Source organism: Herpailurus yagouaroundi, unplaced genomic scaffold (assembly GCF_014898765.1).
Source record: "Herpailurus yagouaroundi ecotype Mexico unplaced genomic scaffold, PumYag 197, whole genome shotgun sequence".
NCBI classification, from domain to species: domain Eukaryota; kingdom Metazoa; phylum Chordata; class Mammalia; order Carnivora; family Felidae; genus Herpailurus; species Herpailurus yagouaroundi.
Window position 1 is genome coordinate 18277328 of NW_024412428.1, and position 20511 is coordinate 18297838.

Genomic DNA, 20511 nt, shown 5'->3' on the forward strand with positions numbered 1-20511 from the left:
TAAGCATCCAACTCCTGATTTCAGCTCAGGTAGTGATCTCACAGGTTCATGGGATCGAACCCTGCGTCAGGCTCTGTGCTGACAGTGTGGAGCCTGCTTGGGATTCTCATTCTCTCTCTCTCGAAGGGAGGAAGGGAGGAAGGGAGGGAGGGAGGGAGGAAAGGAGGGAGGGACGGAGGGAGGAAAGGAGGGAGGGAGGAAGCAAGCCTCTAATAATGAAGGCTTTTTTTGTTCAGTGACTTGTGAAACACTACGTGCTAAGAGGTTCCAATGCATGTTTTACCTAAAGTCAAAACATTTGATATTTCAAAGTGTGACCACATCATCTTTCCAATCACTGTATTGTTTAACCAAGTCTTATAAGTCTTCTATGGGGAAAAAAGAACTTTAAAATTGTAACTAACAAGAGAAGCTGTAATGTGCTTCATGTACTAATATTGGAATGATACAGAGATTAACATGATCCCTGTGCAAAGATAACAAATTTATGAAGCATTTCACGTTTTGGGGGGGGGTACACAATTTATAGTAAATTAAATGCACAGATCTTAAGAGACAGTTGAGTCTGGCTGTTGCATACACTCATGAAACCACCAGTCCTATCCAGAAGAGGACATTTCCATCACCTCTGAAATTTCCCTGTGTTCTTTTCCGATTGATCTAGCATTCTGCCAACCCCTCCTTCCCCCAACAATGGCAGCCTCTACTATGATTTTTATTCGCCATAACTTATTTCCACTATTCTGGAACTGCACAGAAAATGGTGATACAGTTATAAACAAAAAACAGGGCTGCACATAAACGGTCATATAGTTAAAAAAAACAAAACAGGGCTAACACACACATGCACATGTGCACACACATAGCCATGAGGCTGTGCATATGAGGGTGGAATGGAGTTAATCAATCTCTCTCGTATTTCTCATACCGTCCCCACTAGCTGCTGGCTATGTATTATTTCCCAGGGAAAACATGTAACTCTATAGCGAAGACGATTCCAAATTGTTGGTGGCTACAGGTCAACAAAGAAGTTAAAGCTTTCCAAGTATATTAAATGAAATAAATCATTAGGCTTGCTGAATGTTCACAAGTGGACATCTTCATCCAACAACACTATGTATGTCTTACTCTTCAAAGCTGGAGGCACCATAATGTGCAATGCCTGTCTCATTTAAACCTCATGCTATTCTCACCTCCTCCTCCAACAGCACTCAGAGGACTCAACTCCAGATAAATTAATTTGAGAACCTGTGTACCTGGTCCTCCATTTAAAAAAAACAACAACAGCAACAAAAAAAAACACTTATCAAAACTCAGGATACAGACAACGTTCCTTCCTGCCTGCAATCTGCTTTGTGAATCAGGCCTACAGTACCTTGGAGGCAGTTACCTTAAATTTTGAAAAGCAACAGATCAATCCATATTTCAAAGATCCAGAACAAAGAACGCTCTCTTTTTGAATGGCACTGAAAGCAAGGCAGAAGAAAGGCTGACAGAAGGATGCCCTGATTTCTACATGCCTCAGGAACATTTTCTGAAGAGCTCCAATTCAACGGCTAGAACTCTAACATCAGGTGAGCCCTGCCTTGGATGTGAGCTACTGAAGGACTGACACTCTCACCCTGGTTCATCCTTCTGCAGTACTTAGCACAGCCAGGAAAACCAAACTTTTAATCACCAGAAAGAATCTACAAGCTATTCTCTCTTGTTTTACACTTTCCATAACCCCAATCCCCGTTGTCCAGTCCCTTTTATTACCTACTGCTTAACAATGATGGTGCATCCCTACTGTCCTGCCACGAAATATTAAAGGAGAACAGAGGGGGCATTTCTGGGTCTCACATTATTAAACACAACTAAAAGGTACATAGCTTGTGGTATTACTCATCTAATAAGTAATAATTTCACAGCCTATACAACAATTATGTATATAAAACTGAACGCTGCTAAAGTATCAACTATGCCTCAAGAACAGAAGGCAGCATTCTGAATAGTACTATTTAAAATCTAAGATTCCAAGGAGGAGGAGTATAGAACCTTAAGTGATACATGTAATACAGTAATTAGAAAACAGTTCACTTCCAGGGTCATAGGCACCAGTTTACAATCATTCCAAGATGTTTCTGTTTTCTCTTTACGGAGGGCTTAAAAAACCTTAGCAAGATAATTATACATGAAGTGGAGAAAAGCGTTTACCATTGTATAGTTTGCTTAAAAATATTTCAAGTTCAAATTTGAACCCTGGTAGTACATAATACAATCTACCGGACATTCCAACCCATGAGCTGGTTCTATTTATTCCACAGGTAAAGAAAAGGGGAAAACCAAGTTTTTTTATTGTTTATAAAGAATCCTCCAGTAAAATCCACCGCAATATAACAAAAATTCAGGACTTTGGATCCTTCTGACATCCTCCTTTGCTCCTTAATTAGATGTTTCATTGGCTTTCAAGTGAAACTCAACTACTGGCTCTGAGATCATTTACATTTAGTTGGACATTTTAAGCTGCTCTGTCATCATTATAGAGCGCTGCCTAATGAGGTCCCCTTAGACAGGGCTGGCCTGACAAAAACCCACAGTTAATACTAAAATGATCCAAGATACCCTACTTCCTCTGAATTTGAAAAGGACTTAGTGGGCCCTCCTCCCTAAAAACAGGAGAGCCCTCCTCCCTAAAACAAAACAAAACAAAACAAAACAAAACAAAACAAAACAAAATTCATGAAGAGCTAGTTCTGCTTGAAGCACTCCCAAGGGAACTGTATAATCAAGTGGAGATACTATAAATTCACATAAATTCCCAAGTTCAACTCTGAGTCCTTGAACATGGAATCTCCCTCCTTGACAGTGCACAAAAACCACACACACTGATCACTTCTATGCTATTCTGGAGTTTAAGGAGGTGAGTGAGGGCAGGAGGAGCCCAGGGGAAGGCCAGGGCAGCAAGGGTAGAGAAGGAAGAAAAGGGTAGAAAGGAGAGGTGTCAGAAACACGGGCAGAAATGACCACGGGTCATGAAGAGCTGAGCTGGCTGCAGAGGGTAAAAATGGGTTGGTGAGTTTCTCCAGAATGTACAAATCCAACACCTTCATTTTGGGGTGAAGAAAACGGAGGCCGTGATAACAAAGCCAGTAAGTGACAAGAATCAGGCCCCGGTTGCCTGCTGAGAGGGCAGGAGGCATAGACAATAACCAAAGAGGTAGAGCACCTCTGTATACGGGCTCACATAGCAACTTTTTATATGCCTCACCCTCCCCTCTAAGAAAGAGCACAAGCTGGAGGAAGAAGTAGTTGTGCAACTGGAGGAAGATATCTGGATAATACAACTGCTTAATGGGCTTCTATCTTCAATGGGATCTACAGGAGATCATCATGTTTGTAATCTGGTTGAGATTTCTACACTCAAAAGGCCAAGATTAACTCCTCTCCCCAAATAAAGGAACACCACACTAGCTTTGCATCACAAATGGTATACACAGTACAGAGAAAAATTGAGACAGATGAAGAGGTTTAATAAATAAGTCAGACTTGGGTACAAATGGCAAAATGCCCCTTGATGCTAAACAGCTAAACCTGAGACAGCTGTTCTTTAGGGCCCAGGTCCAAAATAGATTTGATCCGTGAAATGGACTTTGTAGAGAAGAAAGAAGCCTAATCATTAACTTGGAGGGGGTCAAGTACCATAAATACTTGATACTTGAACATGCACAGGAATCACCTGGAATCTTGTCCAAATGCAGGTTCTGATTCAGTATACCTGGCATCAAGACTGAGATTCTAACAGGCTCCCTGGTGAGGCTGATGCCGTTAGCCCAATCCATGGACCATACTTTAAGGAGCAAGGCCATAAAAAACATGAGGTATGAAAGTCACATTTCAAGGTATGTTTATTTCACAACTTGGTCTGCAAGCCACACAACAGTGACACGTTGAGTCTTTTTCCTTCTGGTGATTGACAGACTCCATGAAATGTCTATACATAGTTTGGAGGTGGGCAGCGGCGGGAGGGAGTTTAAGCCCAATTAAGTATAAAAGCATTGTGATTATTTAACACAACATAATTTGCTCTGGGCTCAGGGGGGAATAACATAGTCTGTGTGTTTTGTCCTGCAACAAAGGGACAGTAAAGTTGATAGTTATGGAACCTGATTTAAGTCCTCTCGAGTGGCCAAATGGACCAAGTGTTCATTTGCATGAAAGCTCATCTTTCCTTACATGGAAAGGAAATTAACCCCCATCTGCTCTCAAATGGTCACTATACTGTTTTCCAGGACTCCTGAGGCTTTTGTTCTGACACCTCACCAGAAAGCCCAGGCCAAGACAAGGAGCAGGGTTGCTCTAATCCAGGTAGGCCATTAGTGGTAATTTCTTTCCATAGTCTGGTGAGCCTCAGTGAAAATGTAAGCCTTTGGAAGACTATCTTAAAGTCTTTGTGGGCTATTCCTCGTATGAGGAATAAAACTTTACATTTATTTCTTTTCAAGAGACACAGAGAGACAGAGCGTGAGCAGGGGAGGGGCAGAGAGGGAGACACAGAATCAGAAGCAGGCTCCAGGCTCAAAGCTGTCAGCACAAAGCCCGACGCGGGGCTCGAACCCATGAACCATGAGATCGATCATGACCTGAGCCGAAGTCAGACGCTCAACCGACTGAGCCACCCAGGCGCCCCGAGGAAAAAAATTTTAAAAACTAGCCTTATGAAGCAATGTGGCCTTCTTTGGAGATCTCGACTCAAATCTCTGCCAGTTACTTGTTATACGACCTTAGGCAAATTACTTAAGCTTTCTGTTTCCTCCACCATAAAATGAGGACAATAGTTACCCAAGGTTCCAGTAAGGTCACGTACTTTGAGCGTGGAGCAGCTCAGTGGCTGGCCCAGTGAGATTCAAGGGTAGGGTTATCACTGTTACCATCAGGGCCACCTTCTCCAACTGACCCAACCAATCCCAGTTTGCACTGTACTAAATACACACATCACTGGGTAGGCTCTGTTCTCAGCCAGCTTACATTCCAAGCCAGCAACACATAGAAGTCACACCCACTTTTTAAACATTGCTGATAATTCTTGATTTCTTTGTAATCATCTAAGCATTATGGTATTCAGGAAAGAAAGTCTACAAGATGCACAAGCATTCTCTTCACTGTCCCCAGTGCCATCTCACCATCAATCCTTCCCTGTCTTTCTGGTCACCCTCATTCTGTTAAAAAAAAAAAAAAAAATAGCATAGCATCCCAAAGCACTCCCTATCTCCCCCAGTACAGTGCAAGCAGGAACGGACTGCCCTTTTTTCTGCTGACTTAGTCCTGAACACATGGGGAGGACCATTCACTCAAAGCAAAACCCTGGAGGACCATTATTTTACAAATAAGTATGTGATTAATACTTTTGAGTCCATAGTCTTTCCATATATATTATCTCAATCAATCCAACAATAACTGTGTTTAGTATTTAGGACCACTATTCTTATTATCAATACAGATAAAGTCTCAGAGCTTGAGAGAAAAGACATGTTCATGGCCACCCAACCTTTCTGTATGGCAGAGATCTCCCCAATAAGAAGGTGACAGGGAGGTGAAGGTATTTTTGTTATTGGAACCATCTACATAATTCAATTACACACGATTCTGACAGAGACCACTGGGGCCCATTCTTACCAGTGTGAGCTGCGCCCCTCTAAGATATCAGGGTTTGTAAACCACAGCCCACAATCTGAAGGCCCTCAATCATAGCTTAAACAAGATCTCCTGTGTCTGAATGGCAACACTGAGTCAAGGCTGAAGCTGAACCCCTGCATTCTCCCCTTGGTAAATGGTCCTGCCCTATTAAGAACCTTCCCTTGAGCTTGCATCGGTCCCCTTGCCAATTCAGGGCTGAAAAGAAACAGCCGGCCTTGGAGTACTCCCATGCATCCTGAGGGTCACAGAGGACCCCGTTCTCGAATGTAAAAGCTCCTCTCTCTTCTCTCCTCCCTCCCTGCCCCCATACACGCTTCTGGGGCTGAAACGGCCTTTTCAACAGAATTAGAGATGTGCTACAAAATCTTCATTAAGTAATTCAATAATGTGTATATCTGGTACTTACTCTGGTCCCAAACAGAAAGGAATGTGCCCAGAAGCCAGCAGGCAGAGCCACATTCTTCCTGTCACCCTGTAACAGCAGGCAGGCTAGTGGCGGGCTGGCGGGCACTGCTCTGGGGACAAGTCCCCAGACAGCACTGCTTTCCCGACATCAAAGGGCTGGATCTCCTCTTCAATTTGTAACTTGGATTTTCCTCAGTTTCAAATCATAGCCTGACAGATGTTAAAGTCTGACAGAGTATAAAATCATCCTCTGCCGAGTCAAGAATATGACAAGCAAGAGGGAACAACGGAATAAAAGAGGTCCCAGTTCAGAGAAGGGGAATGGAAATCTACCCACAGCGAGCGGGAGAACACGAAGCAGTGAAATTGGCTCTTCACATGGCATTCGGCACAGCGGTGGTTATTCTGTCAAGTATTGTTCACGGAACATGGTGACAAATGGGGAAGGGCTGTGCCTTGCCAGTGGTATTTAGCTTAGTTTTTCTGTTTTCTTTATTTTTTAGGAGGGGCAGTCACAAATGATTCCAAGTTATTTTTAAATTTCTTTCCCTAAAAATTCTGATTGGATTCATGACCATTTCAACTGATACAATGTTATTTTCAAGAGGGAACAAAAACAAATTAATGAAATCAACCAGTCTGGCCCACTAACGTGGGGGGGGGGGGCGGGGGAATCACATAATACTAAAACTTTAAAAGAAGACTTAGTACTTTCTTGAATGGGTTCTTTCAGTTATATTCACACAAACATGGCTCACAGGGTCACTATCCACCCAAATTGGTGGGGTGGTTTTTATAAGCTAAGTTATTCTTGCTTTGCCCTTTGTAATGTCACTAATTCTGGGCTACTCAAAGTGTGTCAGGGACCAGCAGCAGCACCTGAGAGCTGGTTACAAATGCAGGACCTCAGGCTTCCCCCCAGACCTAATGAGTCAGAACCCACATTTGTACAGAGGTGATTCATGCACACATTAAAGTTTGCTAACCACCATCTTGCAAAACATTTATTATTTAAAAATCATTTAAGCCCATTTTAACAGCCCTGCCAAGAAAGTCTTCCCCAGAACAGGCCAGCCTTCCCCTAAGTCCCATTTATGGATGCTTCCCTGGTAACCAGGGAAATAACTCCAAACTTAAGCTTGTGTAAAATACTTTTAAAATAAACTCAAAATCCTTCTTTTGATGTATGCAACATTTTGGGTGAGGGGAAACATTAAAACTATTACAAGCTTTCCACAAAACACCACACCTGCCACTATTACTACTGATGATCAAAAATGTACGCTAAACAAAAATAGAAACAGGTATCCACATTCAACCAACAATATCAACCGAGCAATAAATGTAGCAATAAAGATTCAAGTGAAGAATGTAATACAAAAAATGGTCTTCAAGGTCAAATTATTTGCAAAATTAGTCTTGTTGAGGAATATCTGCTACACAATTCAGGAGAAAAAGAACTCTGTCCTACTGCAGCATGGGGATTTTTCCCCACACAGCAGTCTCTATGCGCAGCATTTTAAACTCATTATCGAATTTAAACCTATCACAGCCTTAGACGGTGCACACTGTTTTAGTCTATGTTTCATTGATGCTTAATTTACATAGAGTCAAGCACTGGAATCTGCTGTGTACAGCTCTATGAATTTTTACATTTGTATATCCCCATGCAACAACCACCCAAATCATTTCCAGCACCCTAGTAGTGGGTGGCCCTCTCACGCCCCACCTAGTCGGCCGCCCCTTCCCCATAGGTAAGCACTATTATGACTTCTAGCTCATACACTACTTTTGCTTGTTTACTGGAATTCATACAAATGGGATTGTGCAGAACGTACCTTTTCGGGCCTGGCTTCTTGCACTGAATAGTCCCAGAAGGATCAGTGTGCACAGAGAAAAAGGCATGCCCTGCTGGGTGTGGAGAATAGTAAAACAACTCCGGGGGGAGGAGAGTATCTTACAGCACGGAAGGTGCGCTGGTACAGGAGTCCACAGGAAAAGAAGCTAGAAAGATGGGCCTTTCAGATGGTGAATGGCCTGGAATGCCAGTACAGACTGTCTGAAGGTGTCTGAGATAAATGCTCTAATTCAAGTAACATGTCAAGGGATCTGACATGGTAGCCTGTCCAGAGCAGAGTGAGGAAGAAGGACACTGGGCGCAGCAAGCCCAGGGTAGAGGCCCAGAGATGAGACAGCAGGCACCACAGGGGAGAGAGGTGAGACCCCAAGGGAGTTTCATCCAGATGCTCCACCAAGGAGGCTGGAGTTGATGGGAGGAGTTTCCATGGCTCCAAAATTAGACTCTTGAAAGAGTGGCAGAAAGTGCTATTCAAAACATAATGAAGCAGTGGGGGGAGCTGGTTTTAGGGAGGAAGATGAGTTGGTTTGGTCACCAGCTGGTTGAAAATTAGACTAAATTTGGGGAGAAAGATGTGGAGAGGTAGATACAGGAGATTATGGGAGGTGAAGAACAAGACAGCAAGAACCAAGTGGTCTCCAGAAACCACGTGTTGTCAAGGCACCGGGCTAAATCCGGTGAGAAGAGAGACCATCACAAAACAGCCTGAGGTACAGGAGTGAATGAACCCTGGGGAACACTCACTCAGAATAAGAAAAAGGAGTCTTGCAAAAAAAAGGGCCAGGGATAGGACAGGAGTGGGATAAAAACCGAAAAATGGGAGCATAAATTTAGCAACAATTCCTGCAATCAGCATTCGATTTAAGGACACTTGTTCTCCAGTACAACCACTAGAAATGCTGACACAGGTTCTCCAAGAAAACACAAGGTACTTCAGAAGCTTCATTAACTCTTTCCAGCATCTTCAAGGTATTACTTTGCAAATTACTGTCTGGGTATGCTAAACTTAGTAAATTATTGTTTGGGTAGACTAAATACCAACCTGGTATTCAGAAAGAGTTAATGGAGCTGCCGAACTGTCTCATTTACTCCGAAGGTACTTTTCTTATTCAAGACTCTAACTCAATTTGCATATCACCAATGATGATTAAAAGGCAATCCAAGAAACTGGGCATTCAAATTTCTGTCCAAATCAGATCTAACAGATCCAATACTTAATTTAGACTTCCTAATCGTCACAGATTATAGATGATTAGCAACCAATCAACAGTGGTCCTGCCTAAAGAAATCCACTACAAATAAAAGCTGAAAAGAGAGAAAATCCTAGATCAATGTCTGCACAGGAACGAGGTCTGAAAACATGAGCCCGAGCCACGTCCAGTCCGTGCCTAAAATTATCCCACAGGCACAGATTATAACTCAATCCGCCTCCTGTTTGCCTTCGCTGCATTTGTCTCCCTCCCCCCTCACCAGACTACAACTTCTACCAAATGACAAATGATAAACTGGTGTGCTAAAGCCCAGCCTGTGGGAGATATTAAATAAGAACCCCTAAGATGAGGCATGCTCCTTTTCTCTAAATGATGACAGGAGATAATATGAAAAGAGGAATTTAGCTTTTGACTTGAAGCTAATTAAAAACAAACTTTTTTTATGTTTATTCATTTTTGAAAGACAGAGAGACAGAGCATGAGTAGGGGTGGGTGGAGAGAGAGGGGGACACAGAATCCGCAGCAGGCTCCAGGCTCTGAGCTGTCAGCACAGAGCCCGACGCGGGGCTCGAACTCATAAACCGCAAGATAGTGACCTGAACTTGGACGCTCAACCGACTGAGACCTCCAGGCGTCCCAACTTGAACCTAATTTTTATCTGCTCAAGCCACTTCCAGTTATGCTGCCAATGATATTTTATATTATTCTCTAAATGAACTTACTCTATTAATCAAAAGCAAGTTGGCAAGTGTTATACATAATATTAAGCAGTGATCTTTAAAAGATAATGCATATAAAAAAATGGAAGCACTACTAAAACACTTGTATTTGTTTCACTAAAGTTATATAGCCCACTGCCCTATTTTTCAAATTTTAACCATATTTTTTAAATTATAAATACAAATTTAAAGCCAAATTTGTTCTCAAGTCTCCAAGAAACATGAACAAAATCTTCTGAACTGCCTAACACATTAAACACGAACACTTCCCTATAACATCATTTCGAAATTCTTATTAAAATTCTCAATGGTTAAATGCCTTTTTTGTCAGACTGGCACTTTCTGGCACATGTTTTACAAGATGTCATTCACACTTTGCTGTTCTTTTGAAAAAGATACAGCAATAAGTAAAAGCATGTCTTTGTACAAGCACATTTTTATCATTAACATCTTGATTTGATAAATACTTTGAAACAGATATATCACCAAAGATCCTCAGTTCAGACCTATTATGTGTAATAAAGAAAAAGAATCATAAGAATTGTGGTTAGGGGCACCTGGGTGACTCAGTCGGTTGAGCATCCGACTTCAGCTCAGGTCGTGATCTCGTGGCTCATAAGTTCAAGCCCTGCATTGGGCTCTGTGGTGACAGCTCAGAGCCTGGAGCCTGCTTCGGATTCTGTGTCTCCCTCTCTCTCTGCTCCTCTCCTGCTCTTTCTCTCAAAAATAAACTGGGGCGCCTGGGTGGCGCCGTCGGTTAAGCGTCCGGCTTCAGCTCAGGTCACGATCTCGCGGTCCGGGAGTTCGAGCCCCGCGTCGGGCTCTGGGCTGATGGCTCAGAGCCTGGAGCCTGTTTCCGATTCTGTGTCTCCCTCTCTCTCTGCCCCTCCCCCGTTCATGCTCTGTCTCTCTCTGTCCCAAAAATAAATAAAAACGTTGAAAAAAAAAATAAAAAAAAATAAATACACATTAAAACTAAAATAAAAAAGAATTATGCTTGAAAAATAAGGTGGCCCTCCTTGCTGGTTCAATTGATGGAGCATACAACTCCTTATCTAGGGATCATGAGTTAGAGATTCACATGGGGCACAGAAATTACTTAAAATATTTTTAAAGTTTGTTTATTTATTTATTTATTTATTTATTTATTTATTTATTTTGGGGGGGGAGAGAGAGAGAGAGAGAGAGAGAGAATGAATGAATATGCATGTGACAGCGAGGGAGGGGCACAGAGAAGAGGAATAGAGAGAAAAGTCCCAAGCAGGCTGTGCAATGCACGCTCAAGAACTGTGAAATTATGACCTGAGCCGAAATCAAGAGTCAGACGCTCAACAGATTGAGCCACCCAGGAATCCCAAAATAAAATATTTAAAAAAGAAAAATAAAAAAAAGGTAACTGGAACTCTATGGAAGTACATACATTGTTAATCATGAAATTATATATACATAACCTCCAAAGCCAAGAGGCATTGGTTGAAATCACACACAGAAAAATTCATGTAAACTTTAGTAAAAGACAAGCATTCTGGTTTTCTTTTTAATTTACTTTCAGTTACATCACCATAGGAACAAATTAAATTTTTGACCTTTTTTTTTTTTTCGTAAACTAGCTATAGATTTAATAACCTACCTACACCTTAGCTGTTGCTTATGCTTCCCCTAACTTTCTGAAGGTGAATGTGAGTGACGGAACCAGGAAGTGAACCAAGGAATAGTGAAATCTATTCTCTGTCATTTAAACTCGTCATCTGTAAAAAATCAGGCCTGCTATACACTTGAGAAATTTTCAAATGACAGAGGTATAGGAGATAAATCAAAGCTCTCAAAGGAAATATGAAACACCTTTTTCTCCCCAGTCTCACTTTTGAGAACAAGAAAAAATTTTTTAAGTTCAAAGCCTAAAACTCATTAATACAGATCCCTTAGGGATTGAATGAGAAGAACACGGGAAGATGCATAATCAATGTACATGTTTCATGTAAAAGAGAATGAGATTCACGTAAGCAATATAAAAGATTATTTCAAACGCCATTGGGGAGATAATTTATCTTTAATGGTTAATACAGTTTTTTAATGCTCATGATTTTTTCTACACAAAAACACTTAGAGGGGCGCCTGGCTGGCTCAGTGGGTAGAGCATGAGACTCTTGATCTTGTGGGTGTGAGTTCAAGCCCTACACTGGGCCTAGAGCTTACTTTAAAAAATAAATAAAAGTAAATCATTTAGAATTAAAAAAAAAAAAAAACTGGTCTTTTAATTTCATCCCAATACAATGCATTCTATCTAGCAGGCATGATTTACAAAGTCCCCTAACAACCATGTTTGACCACCAACTGCCAAACATTTTAAGGCTTTTCCAGGGTTTGTTGCCAGAGATTGACAATATATCCATTTTAGCTGATGCATCTAAAAGATGGTCCTAAATACAAAACAAAACAAAAACATACTATGAAGCTCACTGACTTGATAAGCACAATTTTCTGCATGAAACTCACACTATCATAGAATCAGTACAGAGTTCAAGGTCCCAATCTAGAGGCAAATTTGTGTGAGATGAATAAGGGATAAATGTGAACACAACACCCACAACACACACTGAAGTCACCCTCTCACTGTCTTAGTCACTCAACAGCTACACCACTGTTAGGGCCACTTCCTCAGCCATTTTAATGGAAGGCCCTGGCAACAACCTTCCAAGCCTCTTTCAACTTCTTACTATACCTATGCTTTTTATTCCCATTTTACTTCTACCTACCACTTCAAAACAAGGTGATAAGGAGAAACAAGATGTATCACAAATCAAGTAGGTTAGATGTGGCTTTTTGTGGTTGCTGATGTTCTTAATAACACTGACTGTAAGGTCAAAACATGTTTGTTATCCAGTTGAATCCAAACCAGATCAAAACCCTAGTTGGGGAAAAAAAAAAAGAAAAGAAAAGAAAAGAAAAGAAAAGAAAAAAAAAGAAAAGAAAAGAAAAGAAAAGAAAAGAGAAGAAAGGGGAGGGGGCAGGCGGGGGCGATGGGGAAGGGGAAGGGGAAGGGGAAGGGGAAGGGGAAGGGGAAGGAAAGGAAAGGAAAGGAAAAAGAAAAATGGCAAGCGAGGGGTGCTGGGTAGCTCAGTCAGCTGAACGTCCGACTCTTGGTTTCGGCTCAGGTCATGATCTAAGGGTTTGGGAGATGGAGCCCCCGTCCCAGGCTCTGCACTGACTTCATGGAGCCTGACTGGGATTCTCTCTCACCTCTCTCTCTGCCCTTTCCCCACTCTCTCTCTATCTCAAAATAAACAAACATTAAAAAGAAAAAAGCAAGATAAAGTACAGAATTTCTTTAAAATGGTATATAGGATTTAAATGTTTACCTTAAAAATATAAATGTAAATGTGCTTGAGATAAAAGAAAAACCTGTGAGATGTCATCCTCTGGCTGGATTTCCAGTCGTTCTTATAAATCTACATTGCATTGTCACCAAGTATTTACATTTGCCATTTCTTTACAGTGAAGAAGGAATCTTCCCATAGCACAGCAATCCAACTACAGAATTCTCCATGGTCTCCTCCTAATCTTTTATAGGGTCTGAGCGCACCTAATTTACCAACAATCTAAGTATTCCCAAAATGTTCAACTTCATTTTCCTAAAAACAAGTATTTTGTCCATATTTAATGGGTTCATTTGTTAGTTAATTAATTGGGAAAACCAGTACAACTGCAAACCAAGTTCCAAGAAAAAGACAACTAACTCCAGGCACCAGAGGCTAGCTCAAGCAGTCAGAATGCCACATTCAACCGGTAAGGGGCTTTAGGAGAGCGTGGGTTAATGTGTGTTGGGAAACTGAAGGTCAACTGGGGAGCTGCAACAGTCTCCATGCTGGTGTTGATGCTGGTGTTGCCACAAGGACGTCCCCTGAGGCTTTTGTGCTAGGCAAGGGTAAAGATTTTTTTTTTAATGTTTATGTTTAATATGACAGAATTAGGCTGAATTGTTTCAACTTCGATTAAAACACACACACACACACACACACACACACACACACACACACACAACTTGCCACCCAAGAAGCACTTATATTAACACTTTAAATGTGTAAGAATTGAATGTCATTACTTGTTCCTACAAGTCCATTTTCTGGAAAATCTGAATGGTGGTATTATATATATATGTGCCTGTATGTACATGCTAGTTAATGTGCACATATGACTGCATGTAACTCCCAATTATCTCATAATTACCTGATGCCAGATAATTTTTTTTTAATTCTCCTAAGCTTTGGAATACACAGTATTTTCTGTATGTGGCTCTCTTAGCATGTTTATCTTCCTATGTGATCTACACTCCTACATTAGAATTGATTTGGACATTTTCAGCCTAGTGTCAGACTGGTCCTAGTCAAGGACACCAAGCCACCAGCATCACCAAAAGGGCAGACATGTAACCTATACTGCAGATGACTGAAAGGTGATGCTATTTAATCATCACGAGCCTTTCCCTGCGGGAAGCTCTCTTTGAAAATGTCATTAACAGGCAATACAGTTCTAAACCAGACAGCTCTGCATTTGCTCACATATTTGTAAATATTACTGTCATCCCTAAATACAGTTCTATGTGGAAGAATAAACCACAAACCGCTGGGTTAAAATATTACCCCCCCCCCAGACAGAAACCAAAAGTATACTTATTTAATATTATGGAGAATTAAACAGCTATATGTTAATTCCTTTCTAAAATCCAACTGGTTCCTCTTTGACAGAACTGCTTTCCTCTTAAACTGCTACAGGAATGCAAATTTTGCTATGAATAATCATATTTGTTAAATGCCATAGAAACCTGAATTATTTGTTTCCAGAATTTACAAACTGGTACATTATTTCGTGATTTACTGAAAATCAAATAAATAATACTGGGTAGTGATATTCTTTATCATTTACATATATATATCTATATATAGATACACATATCTGATATACATATATATATGTGATTTAACATTTTTTTTAAACTTGAAGTTTGTAACAGCAAAAGCAAAGGCAATCCTAAGAAAACTAACTATGCTGTTATGTTAAAGTACTTTTAAGCATGCTTTCAGATCGACAAAATCAGTAACTTAAATTTTCCAAAATGATTAATACACATACACACTTTTGATCAACTGTAATCCAGTCCCCACTTTTAGCCTGCAAAACCACACACTGTAGAAAAAAAAAATAGTAAGAGTCAGTTACTAGTACATGTCTGCAGAAGTATAGCAACAATAAAACTCTTAAAATCCACTGTTTAATCATATTTTATTCCCTGATCATGGAATAAGTGGATGATTTCCGGGATATTTTGAGGATAATTCCAATGTGTTTACAGATGCTCCATTACAATTTTAAGTCCACAGCGTCATAGTTGGTGCTTAAAACTTTAACAGTATTATTGTCACCGATACACATATGAAAACTCCCCTGCCCAACAGCACCCTACTCTTAAATACAAATGATGGATGAGGACATGCCCCCCCCCTTTTCCAGCATTACCTCTAGTAACCCAATTCCCACTACACTGTCCTTCTTGATCCCCTTACCAGCTCACCCTCTCCCACAAGCACCCTCCAGTCACAGGTGCTCCCACCACCCTGAATTTCCTCCCTGCCTAGCCCAACAACTGCCCTAGCCTGTTGAAATTCTACCCACACTTTAGCACCCATTTAAGAGCGAGGGCAGTATTCTTCCTGGTGCTTCTGACCCAACATGACCTTTCCAGTCCCTGAAACCCCATGACATTCCCTTTCACAGTTCTCTCCAGTCATGTGCCCACCATACTTATGGATCAGTAGCTCTAGAAGCCCTGACCAGTTGTTAGCCACTTCAAGAAGAGGCTGTGTCATCACTGACTACACAAAGGGAAAGAACACCACCACTGGTGACTAGTGAAGGTGCAGGGCTAGCAAATACAAGCAACTAATGTGTAACAGGATACCCCAAATTGTACCAGTTATACTGCCAACCCCAACCACGAGGAGATGCCTCTTAACATCAGTTGACAGGTTTAAAGCTAATTAAATATGAACCTAATAAGCTAGAAGACGTGCATGAGTGAATTGTGAAAATACCAACAAATCCGGAATAACAGAAAAGATATTCTGACACAGTAATACAGTGGAATTTACTGAAAGGCATGTTCTACTTAACCAAAATAGTGCAAAAGCCATTTTTCTAAATGTTTGATGGCAAGATAAAGCAAACGTAAAAACTGAAGATCAAAAGAACATCCATTACTTTAGTGACCAAGGTGGTTTCCAACACACCAAGTTGACGATTTACCCAAGTGAGGTTATAACATCCTTCAACACCGAGACTACACCACACCCATCCTGTCACCTGAAGCTCTCTAACCTAAAACAAACTGCTTCAAGGACTAGCAATATTTCAGAAGCAGTGTACCAGCTTCTGTCAGCTTATGAAAAAGGGGTTTTAAGTGGCTACACATGATGCTTTCTGGGTTTTTTTGGAAGGGCAAGGCACCAACAGGGAGAGGCTGAGGAAGGCTACGGAAGTGGATGTTCATGCTAGACTACTCGCCAGGTGTCCCCCTGTCCCTCCATTCTTCCCAAGCCATACTGTCATCTGGGAGCCCTTCATCCCCACCATCCAGCTTCCCTGCTGCCATTCCTGTTCCCCACTTTTCAAAAAAGCACCTCTGATCACATCCTCAGCCCTGCGGAAAACCCCTTTTTGGCTTCCTTTTTCCAGGATGGAAAAGTAAAGATCAACATATAGATGCCACCAGGTAAAGATCAGGTTCAGGCCAGGCTCTCAAACCTGACCCTGCCTGCCTCTCTACAGCCTTGTCTCACCCTTCTGACTTCGTATGTGGGCTATCAAAACATATTGGGTCATTTCTCGCTTCCCAGAGGCTCTCCATAAACCCCTCAAATCTGCTCCTGACCAGAGGTCACTGTTGCCTCCCACCACGTCTCTCCCATGTGTCTTGTCTTTCTGTTACAGAAAGAGGCACAAGGTTGCGAAACTCTGCAACAACTGGAAAACTGCAGCACAGCGGTTGTTTCCTTCTCCTACACCCTGAGCACCTAACGGAGCGCTGCAGACACAGCAGGGAGTCAAAGAGTGGATGGCGTCTACATCAGTGCTGCAACCCTCGGACTACTGTAACATTCCAGATCCCCAGAGGCAACAACTAGGCGCTGAAGAGGAGCTCCAGAAAACCCACATTTTTCTCGCAGACTTTCAAGCTATACTTGCATGAATTTCCCATTTGAAGCTTTTTACAGCTTGCATTCATTCCAAATGGGCTCCGCTGCATGTCAGGCACCGTACTTGGCACTATGAATGAAGGATAAAGTAAAGCACAGTCTCTGCTCTCAGGGAACTTAGATCCTGCTGGGAGATTCTGTAACCACAAACGCAGCACTCAGCAGTCACTACTCCATTCTACTTAGCCGAGGACACACAAATATCAGTCCCCATACATTCAGTGTAACCTGTCCACTACTTAACCTCCTCTGGCATCTAAAGTCATTTCTGTTGTTCCTGAGCATTTCCTAAAGTCTTACACCCTTCCAATACATGGCCACATAAAGTGGACTGAAGGGGTCAATAAATGAAACCTGCACATATAGACAGGGAATGAAATCTAAATCCTAGTAGAAGGAACTACAGAGACAGAATAGCCCAATATTTTCATTTTACAGAACAAGGGCCCAAGGCAGAGACAAATTATATGAACTGCCTAGGGTCCTTCAACAAGGAAAGAGCTAAACCAGATTTAGAATCCAAATCTCCTAAATCTCTGCTCACCCCTTACCTGATAGGAACATGCCCTCTGTGACGTGTTAAATTCAGTCCACAGTCACACGCAAACCCGAACTGGTATTTCTTGGAGCATGGGAAATGACAAAAGCCAAAGACAACAAGGTAGCACCATATAATCTCATAACCAAATGCTTCCTTCAGCTGCTAACGTTTTTAGCATTTGTGGTAAATAGAATTGTTGGTCCCAATTGTTCCCATGCGGTTATTTCTATGGCCTCTTGCTGGATGAAGTGCACTTTCCTCCTCCCTGATTTCAGGCTTAGTCATATGATTTGTTTTTGGTCAATGGTATGCTAGGGACTCTGGCACTGGCAGAGACTTGAAACGAGCTTGCGTAGTAAGGCTCCCCCCTCCTGAGCATCTGACAGCATCATGAGGAGAACTTAGCCCAGAGAGTCACTGACCTTCCAGTCTGGGCCTCAAAGTGAGAAACGGAGTGAGCTGCCCCAGGCAACGGAGCAAGAAATAAATGCTTGCGAGGTGTGAGCCAGTGTGAGCCACCGGGATGTTTTGTTGTTATTTTGTTGTTTGTTATGCAGCAAGAGATGACTGATGTACGCTATCTTATCCTTCAAGTCAAAACCCATACTTCTGGTTACCTGTCACTGCTGTATCCGCTTAGAGTATCAGCTTGCTGTTAAAGTAGCAATTACTTTATTCTTTTTTATTTCCATTTTACTAATTCCTCAGGGCCATCTTTTATTGGAATTACCTTCAGAAAAGAAAAGGTCTCCAAATTACATTGTCATCTCCAAATGTTTTACTGATTCTTAAGGTAGGTATTATATAAGTGGGAGAAAACCGTATCCTGTCAGTATCACCTCACAAAAAGCCTTCTTCCCCCTTCAAAGCAGTAACATTTGTCACAATCACAGCTAATTTATTGAAAATAATTCTCAGCTCCTATGATGGATCCTAAAGATAGGTGGGAAGGAGTGCATCTATCTTTCAGTGCAGGTACCAAAGACTTTTAAAACGCTGCTTTAAAATCCTTAACTAGAATTAATGTTAAAATAAACCAATCTCTGGTATTTTTAAAGGGCCTCCAAAACAGGATAACATTAAACAATATGACCCAATGTAAACATCCTTCAAGTTAGCCATCTCTTATTCCAGCACATAGCTCAATGTTGTTAAAACTGCTACAGCTTAATTAATTATAGTTCTCATTTGTAACTTTGGAAGCTGAGTAGACTTGAAATAAAATCACGTCTGGACCAACAGAACACACTATGCAGCAGAGTCATCTGGAGGATGGAATACCAAACTAGGAACCTACCACAGATCTCCTTCTGCTTGTCACGACAAAGTCAACGTGTTTCCTTTCTTTATTCTTCTGTCTACAAAGTGACATACTTCCTCTTGAAAGGATGTAACTTCCAAGTGCATGTAGCGGTATATACAGTATCATACGCCTGGAGTGTGTATAGAATTACAGGAGTTCGTGTACCTGTGAGTCCGTTTCTGCAACAGCGCAAAATACACAGGTTGGAAGGCATCTATTTTTTTCTGTCAAACGAGTTGGTAATCTCCTTTAAAAAATGAAGGCTACTCGTTTGTGCATTTTGGACTACACACAGCTCATTAGAATTTGGCCAGGAAAGGGGCGCCTGGGTGGCGCAGTCAGTTAAGCGTCCGACTTCAGCCAGGTCACGATCTCGCGGTCCGTGAGTTTGAGCCCCGCGTCAGGCTCTGGGCTGATGGCTCGGAGCCTGGAGCCTGGAGCCTGGAGCCTGTTTCCGATTCTGTGTCTCCCTCTCTCTCTGCCCCTCCCCCGTTCATGCTCTGTCTCTCTCTGTCCCAAAAAATAAATAAAAAACGTTGAAAAAAATTAAAAAAAAAAAAAAGAATTTGGCCAGGAAAACAAAATGAAACATTACTCCTCGTTTTTGAACCAAGACCAGTAGAATAGCATTGTCTTCAAGGAAGACTGTATTTGCATATATTCAAACTGACATCTAAAGATATTCTTCAGCAGAAAAAAAAAAAATCCCTCAAAGCCAAAGTTCTTAGCATGGAGCAGAATTCAAGGGATTTAGTAAAGTGGTGGGCAACAAATAACATGTATTTTTATTTTTACTAAGCTCTCATTGAAATTTAGCATTTCTTGCAATTATGAAAATAGGCAATGGAACACAGTATTAGCAAGAACCTGTGACTTTGACACGACTGGAAATTTGGATCTTCACATCAGAGTTGCTATCAAAAATTCAAAATATTTATTTCCAGTGAGTACCTCAAAATTACAGTGACTCACCAGAAGAGCCTGTTATTTTTTTTTTTTTCAACATTTATTTATTTTGGGGACAGAGAGAGACAGAGCATGAACGGGGGAGGGGCAGAGAGAGAGGGAGACACAGAATCGGAAGAGCCTGTTATTTTAATACATTGATAAAGAAGCACAACGAGAGCCTGGGTGGCTTGGTCAGATAAGCGTTCGACTTTGGCTCAGGTCATGATCTCACCGTTCATGGGTTCAAGCCCTACATTGGGCTCTGTGCTGACAGCTCAGAGCCTGGAGCCTGCTTCACATTCTGTGTCTCCCTCTCTCTGTCCCTTCTCCAGCTCACACTGTCTCTGTCTCTCAAGAAAATAAATAAACATTAAAAAACAAACAGCCAGAAGAAGCATATCTATTCCCATACAATAAGTCTACTGGCTATAACCGGCTCTTTGTAATGTGTTGCACCCATGTGCTACATCCCTCTCTCTCCAGTCCTCCTTAACAGAAGACATCCCAAATGGGGAGGGAGACAGTACACTGGGGGAAGGGAGAGGAGATAACCTGTGTGTGTGTGTGTGTGTGTGTGTGTGTGTGTGTGTGTGTGTGTGT

The 20511-nt window shown here is 41.6% G+C and overlaps 1 protein-coding gene and 1 pseudogene across 1 annotated transcript in view; one reads left to right on the forward strand and one right to left on the reverse strand.

Annotated features, from left to right (window-relative positions):
* FOXO1 (forkhead box O1) overlaps window positions 1–20511 on the reverse strand; it is a 99588-nt gene that overhangs the window by 32876 nt on the left and 46201 nt on the right. The window lies entirely within an intron of this gene.
* On the forward strand, window positions 409–507 carry LOC121013049 (uncharacterized; annotated as a pseudogene).